The 13,874-nt window shown below is 30.4% G+C and overlaps 1 pseudogene; it reads right to left on the minus strand.

Moving 5' to 3' along the window:
* The window catches only part of LOC117168049, a 118,412-nt pseudogene that overhangs the window by 69,275 nt on the left and 35,263 nt on the right, over positions 1 to 13,874 (minus strand).

Consider the following 13,874-nt stretch of genomic DNA (forward strand, 5'->3'; position numbering starts at 1 on the left):
AGGGAGCTCTTCTTAATATTTTGACACCAAAATCATGTCGATACACCTTACCGACTGCGAGTAAAGCCACCCACGCTTTAACTTGACAGACTGTATGTATATCATTACAATTCATAATATGCATAAAAATTGAATCATGCTAATTCTTATTTCCTTGTTTTTATAACTTTTTTATTTTTGATCTTGTTTTTACGATTAAATAAAAACTACTGCGCATCTGCATAGGGTCTAATACAGGAACCTATATAGAGGATCCTGTGTCCGCTTTCGTTTTCTCTGTCCTTTTTCCAAAAATTTAATTCGTTTATTTTTAATTATATTTTTTACGTTTAAAAGAAAGTCTACTCGTCCTATCGAAAAATGATTAATAATAAATTTACAGATCTTTTTAGGCAAACAACTTTTGTCTGTTAATCTTAGTTCATACCTCGTATCGTTTAAAAAAAAATCAATATTTTTATTTTGAATGTTATTTTTTACGACTAAAGCAAAAACTACGGGTCCTATCAAAAAGCATAGCTCTTTTTTGGATGAACAAGTTTTGTCTCGTTTTCTTCGTAGCTTGTGTCGTCAATCCAAAAATGTTTTATTTTTTCATTTTTTGTTGTTTTTTACGACTAAAAACAAAATCAACGCGTCCAATCGAAAAGTGATTCATTATAAATTTGTAGTTATTTCTAGGTACTATGAATAACCGTTCATAGAATTTTGAAATCTTGAAAAAATGTGGTTTCAAAAATTAATGGTACGATCAAATTTTGAATTTTCAATTTTTCGACCTAATTGAAATTTTTTTATAATCATTTTGTAGGGCTTTTAAAAAGGAGCGTTTTTCTTCTCTTGACATTATTTTATATCATGCGTTGTTTGGCTTGAATTATTCATTTTAGTTTGTTTTCTTGGATTTTGAAAATGCTCTAACTCTGATCATTTTCTTTTCATAGAAAAAAGTCATTTAAATAAATTGTTTGGGTTTCTGAGTACTATGAAAAAATGTTAATAGAATTTTAAAATTTTGAAAAAATGTGGTTTCAACAATTTTGAAAACGGGCACACTTTTTGAATTTTGATCCAAAATAGCTGATTTACGAACTTGTTCTTTCGTTTTAGGCCTTCAAAAGTTTGCCAAAGCAGAATCCAATCTGATCAATTCTTTGAAAGTTGTCGTGCCTACAGACTACAGACTACAGGCAGACAGACAGACAAACACCTTAGTAAAAATCGTTTTTTCTTACTCAGTGAGTCTCAAAACGTGGAGATTTGATGAAAACCGATAAAGTGAAATTTTACATAAAACCAATTCCATCTCATTAGGATGATAATGTAAAAAAAATTAATTTGAAATTGAAAATAGTTTTTTTAACTCGAAAATGTGAATTTTCAACAAAAATTAAAAGGATAAATCTACAATAAAAAGACTGAATTTTTAAGAAACCTGATCAACTTTCAGCCAAGTAGTCAAATATTCTCAAAAGCGTTAAAAAAAGACAGAACTTTTTCAACTTAAAAATTTTTAATTACTTTGGAATTTTTTCAATAATTTTAAAACTTCATAATCTCTTTGAAAATAATTAGAATTTATCTATTTTTTTTTGTTAAATTCTGTAAAATTAAAAAAAATACCCTTCAAATCTTCCAGATATTTTAAAAAACCTAGAAAATCTTGAAATTTTTTTAAGAACAAAACATGGTGTAGTTAAAGTTTTAAATAGAAAAAAAATGAATTTTTAACAAAGTTTTAAATTTTCAACCAAAAAAAAGAATTTTTAACAAAGAAGATTAATTTTCTACAAAAAAAAGAGAATTTTGAACGAAACACATGAATGTTTAACAAAATTATTTTATTTTAAAGACAAAAAATCGAGTTATTTACAAAAAATTTGAATTTTTAAGCTAAAAATATAATTTTTCAACCACAAAGTTTAATTTTCTAAGAAGTTGTAGAATTTTGAAGTCCGAAAGACGAATTTTCTACAAAACACTAGTATTTTTCACATAAAGATCCACTTACAAGTAAATATTAGAATTTTTAGCTATAATTATGAATCCGCAATAAAAAAATTAATTTTGTAGAAAATAGTAAAAGCTAAACAATCGAATTCTCAACCGAACAATTGCATTTGTAACCAAAAAGGATAAATTTCTAACCAAGAAGATTACATTCTTACCAAGAAATATGAATTTTCTTCGAAGGACATAAATGTATAAGTTAATAATTGATGTTATCTTATCGGCCAGGGTAATTAAATAATTAATTTCTAAAGCTAAATATTTCCCATCACTGTTCATTCAAATAATTTTCTGGAAAAACGAGAAATAATCTGCTTTGGTCCAGATTGGAACCAGGAACCAGTGAAGTGTTAAGCAATTACGTTTACCAATTACACCTCTTGTGGCGTAATTGGTTACCGCTCCAATCGTGAATAGTAGCGTCACCGGTTCAAATCCGAGCCAAAGCAAATTTTTTTTTGTTTTTCCAGAAAATCATTTGGCCAGTAATTGGCCACTTCTAGCATCAGAAATTAATTAAAAAGGATAGTTTTTTAACCAAAAATGAAATAGTTCAATTTTCAGTTTAAAAAAATTATTTCCAACCAAAGATGAAGCGGATTTTTATCAAAATAGTTCAATTTTCAACCAACGAGATAAAACTTCAACTATCGAACAACAGGTTCGCCGCTTGTTGGCGCGGCTGGTTTTCTTACCACTAAGCTACTGAAGAGATCAAAAGAAGAATCACAGATCTGCCAAAAGGTAAGGTTTGATGTAATACCAGTAATAAAATTTAAGAAATATGTATTATCATCGCGTGGATTTATATTTCCACGTAATATAATTAGTATATCCATCTAATCGATCTTCTTTCAATCTCTCTAGTAGCTTAGTGGTAAGAGCACCCGGCCGGCAACCGATAGACCTGTGGTTCGATTCCCAGCGGAGCGAAGCAGAGGGATATTTTTTCATAGATAAAATTCAAACGGAATAAATATTTTTAAACAAATCATAGAACTTTTAACCAAACGAGATTAACTTTTATCCAGGAATATAGTACATTTTCTTTATTGGGCTTGAGTTCTAAATATTATTAAACTTCGTAACTTTATTTCCACTTATTACTCCCCCAACCTTAATTTTTAGCCCCTCCCCCCCTCAATATGGTGATGTAGCTTAAAGAAAGTACAGTCTGCCCACTTTAGTAGTGATTAAAGCATAAACTAAAATAAATTTCCTTACCTTTCTGTAGACAACTGAGCTAACAGCAACTCTTATTCTTCCTCCAATATGAAAGGAACTATATATTGATTGATTCAAACTTATCACATTCATAGCGGAAGCCAGACAAATACCTCCAGCAAATAATAAAGCATTTTGGTAAGTCTGGTCCGAATTTGGCTTAAAGTAACGTAGAAACCCACCTAATAACATTGGAGTACCCAATCTTGAAAAAAACAGAATTATTATTAAGCAAACCAAACAAAGAACTTACACTCCAGCTCTCATATAGAACTGCTGGCCCGCAGTTTCACAGGGGGTAGGGCGAGGGACGCTTTTGACTCTCACCTCGGAAGGGCCGCATTGCGCAAGTACTCAGTCGAGTATATTGCGCAATATTATGAATTCCAATTGGAAACGGTTCAGGCGACCCTGACTATTTATGTTTCGAGGGTTGTGATTTAGAAACAAGGCCAATGCCAGGTAACTCCCGAAACTATTATTATATGGTACTTGAAGTGTAATCCCTGATAAAAAGTGAGTAGCAACTAAAATTTAAATTTTTACTAACCTTAAGAAAAATTCATTAAAAATCTGCAAGAGACCCAGTAGAAAATATTCCCAGCGAAAAGTTCGGAAAATTGTTCTCAAGAGACTCGCTTTTCTCTTGTGTTTTTTCGCATTTTCCAACTCGATGTTCCATCGACTAGAAATTTTGACATAAAAGTCAATTAAATACTATTTTTTAATCAAAACTAATTTCTTATGATAATTTTTGAGAAAAAAAATACTCACGCTTCTAATCTGTTTCCAAGAACAGCTGATTTATCTTTTTTTAATGGATCGTACAGATCTTCGCTACCTAATATCTTGGTATACCCTGTTTTAAAGAGTTTTACTGTCCACCTAAGAAATCCAATACATTATTCATAAAAATATTTAAAAATAATTATTCAAAATAATAATATCTAAAAAAAGAAAAAAAAAATATTATGGAAAAAAATCTGCCTCAGTACGGATTTGAACCGCAACGTAAGTCATCGAGGCGTCAAATTGTTTTATATCTTAAATGTTTTTATTAATTAAATAGATTGTTAAAAATATTATACATTTTTATTATAATATACTGTCTTAAAGCTTCGAAAAAGACATGCAATTTCTAAACATTGTCCATCGTAAAAAAATAGCTGCATCCTTAAACTAAAAGGTGAATTTTTAAAAAACAAGATTAATTTTTTCACCAAGAATATGAATTTTAACCATGGTTAAATTTTATCGAAGAAAAATAATAATTTTTTTAACAAAATATTAAAACTTAGAACCAGAGAGACGAATTTTCTATTAAGAAGATTAATGTTTTATCAAAAACGATAAATTTTCAAGAAAGTAGATCAATTTTTAACAAAAATTTTTTATTTTGAAGCCAGAAACATGAATTATCTAGTAAAAAGTTGAATTTTCTACCCAAAAATACGATTTTACAATCAAAATTGTATTCTTTACAAAATAGTTCAATTCTCATAAAAACAGTTTAATTTTTAACAAAATAGTTTGATTTTGAAATTAAAATATAATTTAATTTTGAACCAAGTAGTTTTTGTTTCAAGCAAATGGTTTAATATTGAAGAAATTAAAGACAAATTTTTAATAAAATAGTCAAATACGATTATCGAAAAAGGGTGAAATGCGAATATTTCTAACAAGAAATTTAGAAGTTTTAAAATTGAAAAGATTTTAAAAAATTGCCAACAAAATGTCGATTTTTAAAATAGAATTCAGAAGCTTTTTACGTACTTTTAAGAATTCTAGAGAAAAAAAATTCTCTTAAGTTTCCTAGAAACTTTTAAATTAAATTTCAATATAAAAAAATTAATTTTAAGAGACAAATTAAAAAGATTCCTAAAATTTTCATAAAAGAAACTCGAAGATTTTGAAAGAATTTTTGTAAAATTGTGGCAAGAATACTTTTAAAACCAAATGTAGATTTTTAAACTTTGATAACAAAAAACTTATAAGCTCTTTCATTTTGATAATTTAAAAAACAAAGTTTTTAAAGAATTTTTCAATGTTTCGCGAGGTAAAAAAAATTATCTCAATTTTTTGGAAAAATTTCAAATGAATTTTTATTTAGTAAAATGTATATAAAAAAAAAGAGTAGAAATATTTCAGAAAGTTTAAAATGATTTTTTAAAACGACAAAGATTTTATATCAAATGATTTTTTTAAATTTCAAAAAGGAGTGTAGAAGATTTTGAAGCCAAATTTTTCAATTTTGCAAGATTAAAAAATTCAAAAAAGTCTGAATAATTTTTCATAAAATAATTCGAAAAACAAGCTCGAAGATTTTAAGTGAATTTTAATTGTTTTATCGTATCTGATTTTTTTTTAAATTTTAGTAAAAATATGAATAAATTTAAACAATATTGAAACTTTCTAAAACAATTTAAAAAAATTTTTAATAAATTTAAAACCAAATGTAGACTTTGTTAATATTCATAACTGGAATTTTGGAAGTACTTTATTTTAAAGATTACATTTTTTTAAATTTAGAAGCTTCATAATTTTGAAGATTTAGAACAGAAGTTTTTTTAGAAATTTGAAAAGTTTCAATAGATCAGAAAAATTTCCTTAATTTTTTTAATTTCAGTAAATTTAAAAGGTATTGAGAAGTTTTAAAAACATTCCAAATATTTTTAAACTTCAAAAGATTTTAAAAAATTTAAGCAAAATTCAAGAGTATAGATTTCTAATGATTTTTTATTTTGAAAAATTAATTTTAGGAGAATAATTAAAAAAGATTTCAAAACTTGTCGAAAGGAAACTCGAAGTTGTTGAAGTTATTTTTAAAATTTTCAAAAATAATTAAAAGCGTTAAAATATTTTAAAATGTCGAAAATTGTCGAAAAAAGAACTCGAAGATTTCGAGGCATTTAATTATTTTATTTTGTTGCGTATTTTAAAAATTTTAGGAGAAATTCGCAAACATTTTGAAAAATATTCTGACTTTTGCAAACAATTTCGAAAATATTTGAAAAGATTTAAAATCAAATGTAAATTTTTGAATATTCTGAAAAAGAAATGTAGAAGATCTTTAATTTTTAAGATTTATAAAAAAGTTTTTCTAAAAATTTGAAAGGTTTTAAGAAAATAGAAAAATTGTTCTAAAATCTTTTTTTTTTATAATTTCAGAAAGTTTTGAAAGATAGATCGAATTTTTTTAAATATTCAAGAATAATTTAAAACTTGAAAATAGAAAAAAATGGGAGCAAAATGTCGATTCTTCAAGATTTTAAATATACAATTTGAGAATAAAACAATTCTCTTGAAATTTCTAAAAAAATTTTAAAGATTTTTTATTTTGGAAAATGGATTTTAAAAGAATATTTAATAAGATTTCCTATAATGTGAAAGATTTTTAAACCGAATTTTGTAATTTTATTATTATTATTTTAATCCATAACATGAACTTCAAGGACTTCCGTTTCCGGCATGAAAGTGTAAAGAAGTGGGAATTGTTGATGCTGAGTTTTTCTGATATTGTGGTGAAATTTGAGGTGTTCGATTGTGGAAGTGTGTAGAAGGGTGTGGATGTGAGAGATTAATTGAGGGATTGTGAGATTGAAAAGGAGAGTTAGATATTTTGGAGGATTGAGATAGATTTGTGTGGAAGTTCGTTTGGATATTTGTGACAGGGTAAGAGGACTATGTTGATCGGATGAGTAGCAGCAGGGTTGGGTAGCGACAAAGAAAGGCCAGACAGGTACCAGACAGCGATGGTAGATAGAGGCAGGGAAGCATAGAAGGCGGGAAAGTTTGAATTCGATTCATGGCTAGCGGAGCGAGTATCTCCGTGGAAAAAACAGACTTAGAGCAGGAAGTGTTTAGTACGCCGAAAGAGGAGAGTAAGGAAAGGAAGGCAAGGGAGAAATGTAAGAAAACTATAGAAAAGGAGACATTAAGAGCAAAAAGCGTAGGTTCAATAGAATTATTTATCAAAAGGAAGAGAGGGGAGAGGGAACGCAGTGAAGAAAAGGAAGATATCGGTGCGAGCGTAAAATATCAGAAAATGTTTAGATCGCCACTGGAAAAGTAGAGTTTGGTAGGGAAGAGTGATAATAGTAAGGGGGCTGACGGTAGCGGAGATGAAAGTGAAGTTTTGATGAAAGAAGAAAGAATAAAGGAAATTCGAGAAGTGTTGGCAGAGGTAAGGGGCTTTATGATGAAAAGCAGGCGAGAAGGGGAGAGGAATTAAAGAAGGAAACTAGGCGGCAAATGGCTAAAGTTAAGAAAGAAATAAAAAAATGGGAAGAAATCAGGAAAAATGTAGAAAAGAGGATGCAGTCATTGGAGAAAAAAACTAGAGAAGTAGGAAGAAGATAATAATAAAAAGGTAGAGAGGATGCGAAGTAGGATGAAGAAACTTGAAAGCTCGAACGGAGATTGTGGTAGGGGCGAGACTTGGAATAAGGAGATGGAAAGGCTGACAAATATTAAACATAGTGATAAACGGTATAAGATTGGAGGGGCAGGAGCTGAAGGAAGGCGTGGACGAAGTACTAACAAGGATTGCTGCTAAGGTAGAGATAAAGGAAATGCGAAATGTAGGAAAAGAAGAGCGAAGAGGGGAGATAATGGTACTGGTGAAAATGAAGAAATGGGAACATAAGAGGGAGGTGATGACAAAGAAGAGGTTATTATATGGTAGTCCAGAGAGATTAGAGGATGATTTGACATGTGGAGAAGGAAGATGCAGTATAAGTGAAGGAAAATAGCGGAAACTAAAGTAGGGAAGAATGGAAGATTTGTTATTGCAATATAGAAGGATTGGAGAGAAAGGATAGGGAGTTTATGAGAATTTTGACACAATGGGATGTAGTCATAATGATGGAGACGTGGCTAGATGAAAAGGGATGGGAAAGAATAAGGGCAAGGTTTCCAAGAGGTTACACGTGGCAGGTGCAAAATGCAAAGAGGAAGAATAAAAAGGGCAGAGCAATGGGAGGAATAGGGATGGGAGTAAGGAATGAATGTATAACAGGGAAAGACAAGAAAGATAGAAAAGAACAAAAAGAAAGATTAATAGTAGAAGAGGCAATGCTGGGAGGAGAGAAGTGGAAGGTAGTCGAGATTTATGTGAAGGGTGATATGCAAGAGAAAGCAGAGGAGATTAAAGAAATGATTGAAGAAAATAAATCAGAGATTAGGCTGATAATATGTGAGGATTTCAATGCGAGAACAGGCGACAGAGGAGGAATGAAATGGGGAGAAGAGAGAGGAAGAAAATCCAAAGATAAGGTACTCAATGGAGAGAAAAAAAAGTTATTGAAGATCTTGGAGGAGTTGGGATGGTATATCTTAAACGGAAATGTAGAAGGGGATGGAAAAGGAGAGTATACACCCTCAGGAAGTGAAAGGAGAACGGTAATTGATTATGTGATAGTGGATGATGTGGTAAGAGAGAAGGCTGAGAAACTAGAGGTAGGTGAATATATTGATTCGGATCACTTTCCCTTAATAGTGACATTAGAGGGACAAAAACGCAATAGCAATATGAGTAAAAGGGGAGCAAATGTAAAAAGTGTAGGAAAAGCGGATTGGTCAAGGGAAGGAAAAGAACAGTTTAGAGAAAAAATAAGAAATATTAAAATGGGGGAGGGAAATGTGGACTAGTAGAGAAGAAAAATGATAGGAGAAATAAAAATAGGATTAGAGTGCACAAACAAAAATGAAGTTAATAAAGGGGGGGATAGAAGTGTATGGGATGAGGACTGCAAAGAAAAAAAAGAGGAGGTCAGAAGGATATCAAGAAAGTGGAGAAAAGAAAGAAGTAATGGAGAAGAATACAGGAAAAAAAAGAAAGAGTATACTGAGTTGTGTTATCAAAAGAAAGAGGAAGAGAATAAAAGGTTTGAAGAAGAGGTGGAGAAGGTTAGGACGGAAGAAGAGGTATGGAAGGTAGTAAATATAGAAAGCAAAAGAGTAAACCAAGATATTGAAATGGCAGAATGGAAGAAACATGTTTTGTATTTGCAAGGAGGGGTAGAGAGAAAAGTTATAAAAGGACGAAAATATGGTAGAGAAAGTGATGAGGAAGAGGACATTTCAAGGGAGGAAATAGTTAAGGCTTTAGGAATAATGAAGGATGTAAAGGCACCTGGTAAAGATGAGATTCCAAATAAAGTATGGAAATATGGAGGGGACGAACTAGAGGAATGGGCATGGATCATGTGTAATAGAGTATGGAGAAGAGAGGGGTGAGCAGAGACATAGTGTGGATGGCAGAGGATGAAGAAGAGATGGCGGAATTAATTAAAGGATTAGAGAAATACTTAGATGGGAAAAAGCTGAATGTAAATGTAGAAAAGACAAAGATTATGAGGTTTTGAAAAGGATGGGGAAGGAAGAAAGAATGGACAGGGAAATAGAAAGGAATAAAGTTAGAAGGAGTCAAAGAGTATAAATATTTGGGATATATCTTGCAAACGAATGGAGATCATACAGCTCATATACGAGAAAGGATAAAAAAAGCAGCAGGGGTAAACAAACATATGTGGGAATAGGAAAAAGAAGGTTAAAAAAAAACTGGATAAGGAGAATGTGGTTATTTAATACACTGGTATGGCCGGTATTAGGTTATGGGACAGAGATCTGGGGATGGAAAGATAGGAAAGATATTAAGAATTTACAAGAAAGGTATATAAGGTGGACACTAGGGGCAGACTGGAGGACGCCAGGATATATGGTGCGAGAAGAAGTGCAAAGGGATAAGTTAAGTATTAGAGCGGGAGAGAGGGCATGGAAATTTGAGACGAAGCTGCGGGAGGGAAAGGGAGCGGAGTTGGCGAGAAAGTGTTTGATGGAGGTAGAAGAGAGGAGAGGGAGGGCGATCGAGTTAACGAGATGGGAAGAAGAAAGGAGGGAGTTCTTCAATGATAGAGAAATAGAAGACGGGACTGGAGTAAACTATGAAGAATTGGAAAAAAGAAAGAGGGAAAGACAATTAATAGAAAGATGGGGGGGGGCGATTGAGGAATCAAAGTACACTAAATGGAATAAGATGATAAAAAGGAAGGGGTGCCAAAGTATTAGGAAAGGGTTGGGGAGAGAGAAGGTGGACCAGAATAGCAAGGTTTAGATTGGGAAACGAGTTAAGGGAGGGGTTGTACTGGGAAAAAGAAGAGAACAAAAAGTGTAGAATATGTGAATGGGAGGAGGAAACATGGGAGCATGTATGGGAAGCATGCAGGAGAGGAATGGAAGATTAAGGAAGCTGGAAAGAAAATGTGGTAAAGATTCTAGGGGAATATGGATTAGGAAAAGTATGGATGAAGGAGTTGGAGGGTGCTAGAGGAGCGAATGAGAGAGAATGAAAGAATGCACGTGAAAAAAGGTAAATAGAGGTATAAAAAAGTGAAAGAAAAAGGAAGTCGGTTAGATTAGAAGTGTAAAAATTGTAAGTAAAAGTAAAAATTAAGTAGACTAAGATGCGATTGCGTTCTCATGCTTTCTCTATCTCTCTCGGTTGCACTCTCGCTTTCATTCGATCGCTCACACGTTTGCTAATAAGTCCTAACTTGCGCTATCGCAGAAAATAGAAATAAAAAACTAGATATAAGATTTCATGTAAACAGTTGTAAATAACTGTATATATAGAAAGGATAATATCGTAAAATAAATATAGATATAAACGGAACGATTGTAAGGAATGGAAGTAATGTAAACACTTAGGGAACACATTATGAATAAAGAAGAACATAAACTTCAAAATCTTACTAGGAATTTTTTAGGAATCCAAGAAAATAAAACAATTTTCTTGAAATTCCCATAGAACAATTTTCGTTGATTATCAAAAATATTGTTCTTGATTTTATTTTCTACTATTTTAGATTATAGACACTGAAATGCAGAATTTATATAATGATATCAATTTCATGTTTTAATTAAAAAATGTGCTGAAAAAATAATAATAATAATTATGGTCTAAAAACTTAAATTAAATACTTGCCACCATAGTAAAACTGATATCAGGTTTGCTTTTTCCCTAGGATTTGGGTTCACAGCCGCTTTGATTGCATCCATATTCTAAACTGCACATTAGTTCATTGCAGAAAATATTTTTTTAAGTCTAAAACAAAATTAGGAATAAATACATAAATTTATATACGATTTTATGGATATTAATTTTTTAAATAATTCAATATGTAATTTATATTTTGTATTCAAAATCAGTCTATTTTTATTGAGAATTCCATTATTTCGTTAAAAATTACTTTTTTTCTGGGTTAAGAATTAAACTAAATGAAATTTAATTGTTTTTTCAAGAATTGAACTACTTGGTTGAAAATTCATTGTTTTTTCTTCAAGATTATTTATTTTAGTTAAACTATTTTGTAAAAAATTCATATTTTCCTGTTAAAAATTGAGCAGTTTAATATAAAATTCATCTCTTTTGAAAAAATGTAATTTGTTTTTTGTTAAAAATGAAATTTATAAAAATAATTTATCTCGGTTGATTCAACTGTTTTTTTTTCTTCTTTAAATTAAAAATTGAAATCATTTTTAATTTAAATATCATTCATTTTATCTAAATAATATATTCCTAATGTAATAATAATAACAATAATAATAATTAATGGAATTTGATCATATTAGCGATAAGGTCTCGTCAATTTTTGTAGATTTTTAAAAACTAGAAAGTTTCAGCTCAACAAATCTTGATAACAATTTTGAGAGGCCGAAGAGATTTTTTTTATTAAATTACTAAAAAAGTACTTTTCTCTCTACTAATTAAATTGAAACATTTGAAATTTGGAAGCTTCGAAAGTTTTAGAAATAGTCAATAAAATAATTTGAAATTGGAAAATATTTTTGAAACTTTTCAACAAAATGGGAATTTTTGAAGAATTTAAAAACAAATTCGAAGCTTGTTAAACCCTCTCAGCCTAGACTGGGTTAAATTTACCCGGACGATATTTTCGATTCGCTGTATTTTTAGAATGCGGCAATGAGAAATCCCAATGACTGTGCGTAAAAAATAGTGGGGGAAATACTACTATTTCCTCATTCGACTAGTGCCAGGATGGCCAGGCTAGGTCGACTCCCATGGGCGCGTGTGATGGGCGCGTCTGGTCGTATGAAGTGAAATCCGAAAATTGAAAAATGAACAAAGTTAAAGTAAATTGAAATGCTTGTGCTGTGCCAGGATGTCACTGATTTCACTTATTTATTATAATGCGAATAAATAAAATTTTGAGAAAAAGTTACATTTTACGTGTCCTGCATTTCTTCATTTATCAGAAAATTAATGCAGAATTGTGCAAATTTATGCCGAATAAATGATGCAGGAAACAGTATTTCTACATTTTTCGTCTTGAAATATGTATAATTTTGAATTAATTCGTTTATTATCTCTGATTTTAATTCATGGAAGACACTCAAATATACACAAATTCGTGCAAGAACAAATAGATACGCTTTAGTTTGCCACCTCCTGGTAGATTGCGCTATTGTCGCTATAAGTGGTCAAACCAAAGATATTAAAAACGTAGATGCGATGCGAGCTTAGTTACCCGCCATAAATATAGACGGCGCGTCCGGCGAAAAAAGTCACTTCCCCTCTACCCTCCGCTCCCCTTAATAGCAATAATCCCATATCGTTTGCCAAGAGCCACTTGGAGCGCTGTAAGCAACTCTCGGCACACCTTCGAGGCGCACTGATGGTAAGCTTTGCTTGGACAAGAACCATTTAAATTAAAATTAAGTTACCAACATTTCATAACAAACGTAAAATATCCACGCTTTGTAAGACATCGTTATTTTAATAGATACCAGAAAGAAAATTAAATGTATAATTTACATTTCTGTTTCATATATTTTGTAATATTTCTAAAGTTATTTGATTATTTTCAAATATATCTTTGTTATTTCTCATCTTTTGATATTCTTTTATAAGTAACAATTTATTTTCTTCACCATATTATATTTTTATTCTAACAGATAAAACTTTTAGGGCAATATCTATACATTGTTCTTTAATATTATTAAGTGTTTATTTTTATATTTGTACAGTTTGCAATTTCTACAGATATTTTAGTCTATTCGACTAATGAATTTCCCGCATGTATTTTAAAACTTCTTAATTATTACGTTCCGATCACTGACCATGAGTGAATGGCAGAGTAATAATAAGTTCATAAATCTATAACTGCTCTCTGGGTCAACCTGTATTTGGTGTTAGGATTTCTCTACTTTGAATCAGAAAACTTTGAACCCTCAGAGCAGAGGCTAAAATATATATATATATATATTTAAATAAAAAACATGGGTGAATTTATTTGACTAAGAGAACAATTTGGTGAACATGTCCGTTGAATTTCTCAAATGTGATGTTTTTGGGCCCCAAATTAATTAAAACTTTTAACCCAATACTTCGAAATTTCAAAATCATTAATTTTCAAGATATGCATGTCAAATTTCATGAATTAGGAAGATTTATAATTGAGAATTCTTTACTTTTAATCTTCAAAATCATGACAATTTATATGAATTTTTATTTTATATTGTTATTTAATTAAATTTAATTAAAATTTTGTTAGATTTAAATTAATTAATTTATTTGTTATTTATTTTATTTATACATCATTTAAAATTCAAAAGTTTCT

The sequence above is a fragment of the Belonocnema kinseyi genome, chromosome 2, assembly GCF_010883055.1.
Source record: "Belonocnema kinseyi isolate 2016_QV_RU_SX_M_011 chromosome 2, B_treatae_v1, whole genome shotgun sequence".
Classification (NCBI taxonomy): Eukaryota; Metazoa; Arthropoda; class Insecta; order Hymenoptera; family Cynipidae; genus Belonocnema; species Belonocnema kinseyi.